Source organism: Balearica regulorum, chromosome 2, assembly GCF_011004875.1.
Source record: "Balearica regulorum gibbericeps isolate bBalReg1 chromosome 2, bBalReg1.pri, whole genome shotgun sequence".
Lineage (NCBI taxonomy): Eukaryota > Metazoa > Chordata > Aves > Gruiformes > Gruidae > Balearica > Balearica regulorum.
Genome location: NC_046185.1, coordinates 45,391,592 through 45,400,028, shown reverse-complemented (window position 1 = coordinate 45,400,028; position 8,437 = coordinate 45,391,592). Strand labels below are relative to the sequence as shown.

General features: G+C 47.4%; 1 protein-coding gene across 2 annotated transcripts in view; it reads left to right on the top strand.

The window, feature by feature from the left end:
* Positions 1-1,955: 1,955 nt before the first annotated feature.
* Positions 1,956-8,437, top strand: part of SNTG1 (syntrophin gamma 1) — a 365,935-nt gene continuing 359,453 nt past the window's right edge. Inside the window, exon 1 of one of the 2 annotated variants that reach the window (XM_075744109.1) lies at positions 1,956-2,517. The gene's annotated coding sequence lies outside the window, so the exon portion shown is untranslated. Of the gene's footprint in view, positions 2,522-8,437 lie in introns of both variants that reach the window. The other variant, XM_075744111.1, reaches the window with a different exon arrangement.

Sequence of the window (8,437 nt, the reverse complement as noted above, 5' to 3'; positions counted from 1 at the left end):
TAACATCAATCAGTATTAAGAAACAGGGAAAAATAAGGATCTGTATCTCTAGATGAGAACTGAAGTACAAATCTGTTCAATTAGGCATGAAACCTATCACTGCATATTCTCATGCATTTATCAACTCAACACTTAACTATACTCTTCAGAGCAACTCTATTATCTTTGCATTTAGCTTGCATGAAGCCATCTTTTTAAATCCTCTTCCTCCCTAATGGCTCACCGCACATTATTGAAGTTAATATTTATAAAGGAATTCATAATGAACAGAAACATTTTTGTTTGCATCAGCTTGGTGGAAGAAGACTCCTTAACTGTAAGATGCATGTGAAAACTACTTCTCATTCCAAGAAGCCTAAACGAGTTGAGAGAAAAAGGGTTGGCAGAGGAGGAACAGAAAAGAAAAGCTCAATCTTCTTTTTTTAGCCTTTTAATTTTGACCATCCTCCGTGATATCCTCAGCTTGACTACAGAAGAAATATTTTCAAGAGCTAAAACGGGGCCCAGAGGATGCTGCTCCCCCCACACCCAGTCTAGCCAGAGCACCGTGACGGGCCGGCTCTGCCCCAAACCGCCCTCGAGCAGAGGCTCCGTCTCCCTGCCGCCACAGCCGCGGGATTTCCGCGCCCGCGCCCGCAGCTCCCTGCAGCCTCGGCGGGCGTCGGGGAGGCCGCTCCGTGCCCGCTGCGGCCGAGCCCGGCTCCCGGCACCCGCCGCGGGGGAGCCCGGGCGCTCGCTGCTCCGCGCAGCCAGCGCGGGGGAGCGGCTTGCTGAGGGGCGGCTCCGTCGGCGGCTCCCCCCGGGCTCCCTCTCTCTCCTCTTTCCTCCTGCGCTAATTCTCCTCCTCCTCCCCCGCAGCTTTCGCGGAGGCGGGTCGGTGCCCGTCCCGAGGGGAGATCCGGCTCCTTCGAGGCGGCCGCCCCTCACCGACCTGTGCGTGTGGGGTGTGTGTACATATATATATGTATGTATTACATATATGGGTGTGCGTGTATATCTCACTGGTCTGCTACGTTATACCGTATCATTTCAACGCTGCCCGACGGGGAGGGAGATGCCTGCGGGGTGATCTCCAGCGGGGCGCCGTGCGCCGCTGTTACAGGCACGGTCGTGCGGAGGAGGATGGCGAGGACCACGCAGGAGCTTTAGGGAGGCACAGGGGATCATCATCCCCCTCCCCGCCTTTGCTCCGTTTGCACTCCCTCTTTGTCCGAGGCAGCCCGGGAGAGCGGGGCTCGCTGTGCTCCGGTGCGGGGTAGGGGCCGCAGAGCCGCGGCCCCTGTTAGGGGCTGGGAGACGGGAAGGGAAGGTCGCGCTCGAACCGCCGGCGCCGCTGCCGCGCCAAGTCAGCCTGGCAAAGTGATAAAACCGGCACCAGTCAGCGTGGCAAAGTGATAAAACCGGCACCAAATTTCCTCCAGACATGGGGGTCGATGTAGGTTCTCTCTGGCGAGCGGTCAGTCTGGACCCAGCCACGCAGCCAGGAGAAACGGCAGCCGGGGAAGCTGAGCAGCACCGGAGGCTCACTGAGGCAGGAGCGGGGGGCGGACAACTTTCCCGGGCACGGGGGACACCCGACAGCCGCAGTTCCCGTGGACTGGGGAGGGCTCCGCGGGCTCCAGGCGAGCGGGCTCCCCCGCGGCCTGGAGGCGGGGGGGGCTGGGGGGGGGGGGGAGCGGTCACCGCCGCCCCTCGGCGGGCCGGCAGCTCCAGCGGCGCTGGCAGCGCCGAGGCCGGGATCACCAGCCGCCGCGGCGGGACGGGCCGGGACAGGCGCGGCGGGAGGGCGGCTCTCCCTGCCCGGCTGAGCCTCCCGCCGCCCGCCGGAGACGTTCCCCCGTGCGGCGCGGTGCGGCGCGGGGCCCCGCCTAACCGCCCGCTCGCCCCGCTGCGCCAGGGGGGCCGGCCGGGGGGAGGGCTGCGCGTCACCGGATCTAGTGGCGCCGGCAGCGGGGTGGCGTTACGGAGCGCCCCGGGAGCGGCGGGGGGGCGGGCGGGGGTCCCGGGCGGGGCCGGCATCGCCGCGGCTGGCTGCGGCCGCGGTGGCGGCGGCGCGCCGCCTCGCCTCCCCTCGCCTCCCCTTGCCTCGCCTCGCCTCGCCTGGCCGCTCGCCGCCGCGGAGGGGCGGCGCTGCCTCCCCGCACTCCCCCGCCCGGCGCCCCCGCTCCGTCTCCGGGAAGGGCGCGGGGAGCCCCTCGCTCCCTCTCGGCGCGGCGGCGGAGTTTGAGCCGGCGGCGGCGGCGGTGGCGGCTTGGGTGCGATGCCCTGTTGTTAGCCGGCGGCCCGCCCCCGAGGTATCGCCGGCGGGAAGGGGTGCGCGTTGCCGGGGCTGTGGCTGGCACCATGGGCACCGGGCTGGGGGGCGCGGCGGCCGGGCTCTTTGCGCGCTCCGGCTGAGCCCGGCGATGTGCCGGCGCCCTGTGGAAATATTTTGGAAATAGCGCGGAGCGGACCGAGGAGGACGAGCGGCACAGCGTTTCACCAGCTGAGAGGAGGTCGCCCGGCGGTGGTGTATAGGCAAGTCAGCGCTCCTTTTCTGCCGTCTTTTCGCGGCGTTACCTTCGTCTCGAGTGACTTTTTTTTTTTTTTTTGCAGCTGTTGGTCGCCCGCTCCTGGTTTAGAGGCAGGATGGTCGGCGGGGCCAGCGGCAGTTTTCAGGCGTTTAGGTGCGGGAGGTTTGTGGTTGGGATTGCGGGGGAGCCCAGCTCCAACTCTGCCGGAGTCCGCGGCGGGCATCCCGCCGGTGCGGTGCTCCGGCGTGGGAGCCGGGAGGGAAGCACGGTGTCCCAGTGCTTCCCACTTCTGCAGCTGTAAGAGATGATGCCTTCTTAGAGGCGTTAATATAAAATGCCGCCTTCTTCGTGCTGAGCTGTAACTAAATTGTAGGAGTCTTTTAATTGCTTCTTGTAGGAAAGAGGCAGGGTGCGTGTTAACCTTTCAGGCCCACTTACAGATTAAGATAGTGAACCCAGAGTTTTGATTTTTATGCTTTTAACTTTATTGTGCCCTACCTAGTGAGTTTCTTTGAGATGCTCTTGCTGTGAGGGTATGGTTTGCCCAGCTTTGCTTGTTTGCTTACTTTTAGCCTGTAGATATTTATTGCTCTACTTGACATTGCCATGGAACAAAAAGTTGACTGTAATTTATTTCAGTATATGGAGCACGGGTTGCAGGCAAGGGACTAATTCTGTTCTCAGAGGAACTCCAGTTCAAAGGAGGAGGCCCATGAGGCTGTAATCTCTTGCTAAAAACTCAAAGAGCTCAGAGCAGACTTGTCACACTGCAAAGACTGAATTCTCCTGTTCACCTTTCAGCACTGATAGCTCATAAGCTAAGCAGCCTGACTTTCCGTATCTATGAAACACCTGTCTCTGAAATGCAGGGGATAGAGATGTGAATTCTGGGCAGGTTTGGGAGAAGACAGAACTTCAGATAGTGTTTAATTAAGTTTGCTCTTATTGATTTCCTTGGTGCCTTCTCTGTGAGCCTGAAAACTACAATCTTTTACAGTGACCTTGATGTACGTTGTGTTCTAACACGAAAGAAGCACAAAATAAAAGCATTTACACAGATTTATAGCTAAGCTTTGACATTTCACTGAGAGCTCAGTCAGTTCCAGCGAACGCGGTAGTTTCAGCAGGGGCACTGGGCATGGTATATGTATAGGAAATAACTTGGGGAAATAACTTGCTAATAGTGATGAAAGTATAAGTTGCAATGTTGGCAGCATATGCTCCTGCAGAAATGTCACTGTGCGTGAAATGTTTGTTAAGTTTTTGGATATTTTGTTTTCTAATCAGTGAGATCTCTAGCAAAAGGGGTGTGTGGGTGTGCGTGGCAATTGCAGAGCTTCCCGGGTTAATGCACTTTGATTTGTCAGCAGCAAGAGAACATTTTATGCACCGAAATACACATTTTTACATAGATGCAATATTGACATAATAAGATTAAAAGATGTTGGGATGTCAGTACGGTGAACATGTAACTAACTCAAGTTTATAGCAGAAAGATAAAGTAAGCCTTTCCCGTAATGGTGGCTGGAGATCACTGTGGGTAAGCCAGCTGAGGGGAGTGTCATTTGTTCCAGTGCAGTTTATGGGGAGTGTTCCTGTGGTTCATAATTCTGACTCTCTGAAGATACTGTGAAACACAATTAGAATAACTATTGCTAGACAGTGGGACGCAAACCTATCCATTACTTAAAATACTCAGCTTCTTCTGTGTCATATAAAAAAAGTATAGTTTTTAGCAAAGTCTGCCTATGGTTTTATTGTAGCAATTCCATCCTCTGTTGCAGAGTGGCAGGCTTTCACTAGGCGTGTGCAAGGGAGATCATAAAACACTGAAGCATGCACTGATCTGGAATTCATTTGGGCTATATATTACATTTGAGGATCCCACAATTATCATAAGTAACTGCTTATCCCTCATTATATAAATAAATGAGGTTTAAAAATTGTATATCAGCTTCGTCACTTCTGATGCATGTTCCAGAGCCCTTTTCTTCCTTTTCTTTTTAATCCTTCAAACTAATCTAATGCTATACTCGCTCTTTGCCTGGAGAGGAAGAAAACATAATTTAATGATGTATCATTTGGCTTTTGCAGTATCTTGTCCCATAGTTATGACATGATCTAATGAAGGTCCCTATCACTGAATTAAAGAACATGGTGCTCTAGACTTTCACTTACAGCCAGGTTCACTCTGTTACATGGTCAAAGAACCGAGTTTTCACAGGGTCTGATAGACAGAAAGAAACATTTATTTTTCTGTAGACACTTGAAAGGGGAAGGTAAGACCTGAGGTCTTTCAGGATATTATTAAAATCAACAACTTCTAAGATATTAATGAAACCCTTTATCTTCACATATTTTCTTTATCTTTTACTTGGTACTTGTCAGAAAGCCTTTCTGCATATTTATACTTCAGTTTAAAACAGGTATAGTTCTTAATTTTAAAAATTCAGGAGTAGCCATCATACAGTTCATTATAAGGCTATTCTAGTATCCTCTTTAATGTTCTGTATCCCAGTTTGCTTATATCCTTTGGATCAGAGATTTCCAAACTACAATACATTCAACTTTATAGCATGCATTTTTATTTTAATACTATGCAAATCTCTTTAATAGAGAAGATGTTGACTTGATTCAGAAATTTCAGGGCAAGCTTGGAGATTATGTTTCTTTCCTGATTTTTTCATATTTGCTCAGACATGCTGTTTGGCTTGTCAGCCATAACTTTCATGAACTGACAGAAAGACCTGTAAGCAAAATTAAACATATCAACAGTTAAGCATGGTTTTTCTAGTCGGCCCAACTGAGCTGAGTGTGTCATTTCCATTTATTCATCTTAAATTGAAAAGTAAGACAAACAAACAAGAGCTGTAGTCTGCTCTCAGTTCTTCCTTCTGAAGTGCTCAGATAAGTACCATTTCTTCATGCCTGTGATTTAGCACCGGTCCTTGTGCCCGAGCTACTAGGAAAACTGTGATACTGTCAGTATTTCTTACCGGTAGTCATTGCCAGGTCTGCTTGCATGCATTGTTAAAAAGGTAAGGATTTGTAGTGAATGATAAGAAATGTCAAATGGATTTAATGTGTAGTCTTTCTTGGCCCTTCTCATGCCTGTTCTTTCAGTTCAGGTTTCCAGGGAGGGGACTGAATGTGGGTGGGTTGAATCCCAATTTGAGTCTGCTGCATGAACATGTACCTCTGGCAGTACGCTGTGATATTGGCTCAGCATGATTACACAGCCGACCTTCTGTATTTGCCCTGAGTTTTACATACCATAACTGGAAGAGTCAGAAAGCCTTACTGTCGTTGTGGCCAACCTAAATTTTCTGCATTCCTGTTGCAAATCAGATGAAGGAAAGAAAGCATGCATTAAAAAAACCCAAACTAGAACAAATCATGCCTCAAAGATACAGTTCCAATCAACACCAGGGAATGCAGTGGAGACACAGCCAGTGAAATTCACATATAAAATTAATTATCCAAGGAAAAAAATTATTATCCATCTTGAGAGATTGGTTTAGTAGGTGATGTGTCTACTCCTTATGAAGAAAAGAGCTACGTGATATGGAAACAAAGTTTTTTTCTATTGCACACTTCAGTTGTGGCTGTCACTGTCATTTGGGACTCCGAGCCTTATCTTCAGTAATTAGCTCGAGCTGGCCAAAAGAGGTGGAACGCTTAGTTGTGTGATGAGTCTCGTGGTGCAGGAGCCAAGGGCTGGGCTGTTTCCTGGGGACTTGCTCTCTTCAATTTATTAAAGTAATGATTAGAGGGAAACTAATCAAGAAGAGTGTTTGCGATGAGATTAATTTTGTGTTCTCCAGTTTGCTCTGGGTAGTGTTGGACAAATCCCTAAAAGTTCTTCACTGTGATACTAATATGAGAGTAACAGTAGATTTGAGTTACATATGTATAATCGTTCTAGAAGATGGGGTTGGGGTTTTGCACGTGAGGCCAAAACATGGATAAATGATACCGCTGGACAAGGTTTGCTGTCCCACTCAGGTATTCAGAATGACTTTAGCGATAAGGCGTGGATGGTTTGTAGAAAGCTGTGCTGTACCTTCCACTGTGAAAAGCAGGAGGACCCCCATGCCGGGAGCTGAACACAGCTGAACACTGTCTTCCCCTGAGGGTAGAAGTGGATGTTCCCAGAGTGGAACAAGCCCTGGAACAGTGCAGAAGTCCTGCACTGGTGCTAGCAGGGTGCTTTTCAACAGCCACTGAAATTCCTGTGTGAGATGTGGTTGAGGTAAAGGCACTGATGTTTTACTGCTTTAATACTGGCACTGATACTGAGTCTGTGAAAGAACTCATGGTTTCAGAGATGCAATGAGTGCAATTGATCGTTGGCTCAGTTGATTATTCTGCAGATAGTTATAATCTAGATCTCATCTCAAGAATGTTAGATTATTTATTTTTTTCCTGTGAAGTATTTGTTACTTGCTGTTGCATTTGGGTGTTCCTTCCCTGGTCGGGTGAGATTTTGGTTCAAAGGTGTGCTTTTAAAGCTGATGACATCAAGCACTTCTGAAGTTCATTGCTTGGAGCTTCTGAGATAATGTTATCGCAGGAGGAACAGTTTATTCATTGGATTATTCTAAAGTTTGGGTTTATTATATTTTTTGTTCAGTCTCAATGTATTTTTTCAAATAGTGGACAGTGTACTGGCTTTATTGTTGAAGATGTTAGAAATTTTAAGTAAATTTTATATTGCTTTTGGTCAACTTATTTAAATAGAATTACATTTAACTGCGAGCAAGGGCTGTTTGAATAAAACAAAATTGCCTTTTCCCCCTCCACCTGTTGTATTAAATTTATTTAAAAGAATACAGCTGTCCATAAAGAAATAAGAATGGGAGTGCTGTTGATGACATTCATTTTTCTTCCTCTTTCTGTCAAAAACTGAAGGGACTTTGACATCATCCTGTACAGATGACAGAATCTGATGAGTGGTAGTAGTCCTACCCTCTGATTCTTTCTTGGTATAAAGACTATTTTGCTATACTTATTGAACATAGTGTAAAAATGTCATGGATTTCAACAGATATAATACTAAGTTCTTGGAAATTTTTTCAAAGTTTGATCTTCATAAATAATGTAGTTGTTAATATTTGTCTTACCATATAGCATTGATTCTTAATTACAGAGTTGCTTCTGAAATTCTTTTTATGAAATGGTTTGCTATTTCTAAATATATATTCATTCAAAATTATGTGAGAGAGCTTTTTCTCGTTGCTCCACATGGCAAAATGTTTTGATTGACTATTTTAACAGTTGTGAATAATGAACTGTATGTTTCAGCTTCTGCAACACAAATGGACATTGATTTTCCTTGGCTTGCTTTTGACCCCTAAGGAAGTAAAGCAACTAGAATTATGCTTGTAAGAGAAGTCTCTTCTCTCTCTCCTATCATTTTATATATATATAGCCTTTGAGAACTGATCTATGCTAATCAGGTTTTTTTCAAGTGAAAGAGGAGGGGAGAATCATCAGCTTTACAGTTGTCTTGCAGCTCTAGGTTTCATCACACACAGCTGTATCCATTATCGGTTGGTATCGCAGCTGTACGTTCCCGAATGCTGCAGAATTCACACACAGTTCTTTGCACAACTGTTTTCATCAGGTATTAAATGGCAAACATTTATGTGGCAATAAAAGGGTTTGGTCCATGCAGAGCAGTTGTTCTCATGTAACAAAACACACACCGATGAATTCATAAAACTCTTCACTAAAGACAGATTATAAATAAAACTCAGCATCAGGCCTGTGTTCTATGGGTTTTAACATTTGGAGTGCCTTTGTTCTCCTTCTGTGGGTTATGTCTTTTGCTTTTTTTTATGAAACAGCTTTATGAACACAGAGTGTAATATATAATAAAAAGTAGACTTTTCAAAATCAGAGTTAGGCTTTAGGAACACGGA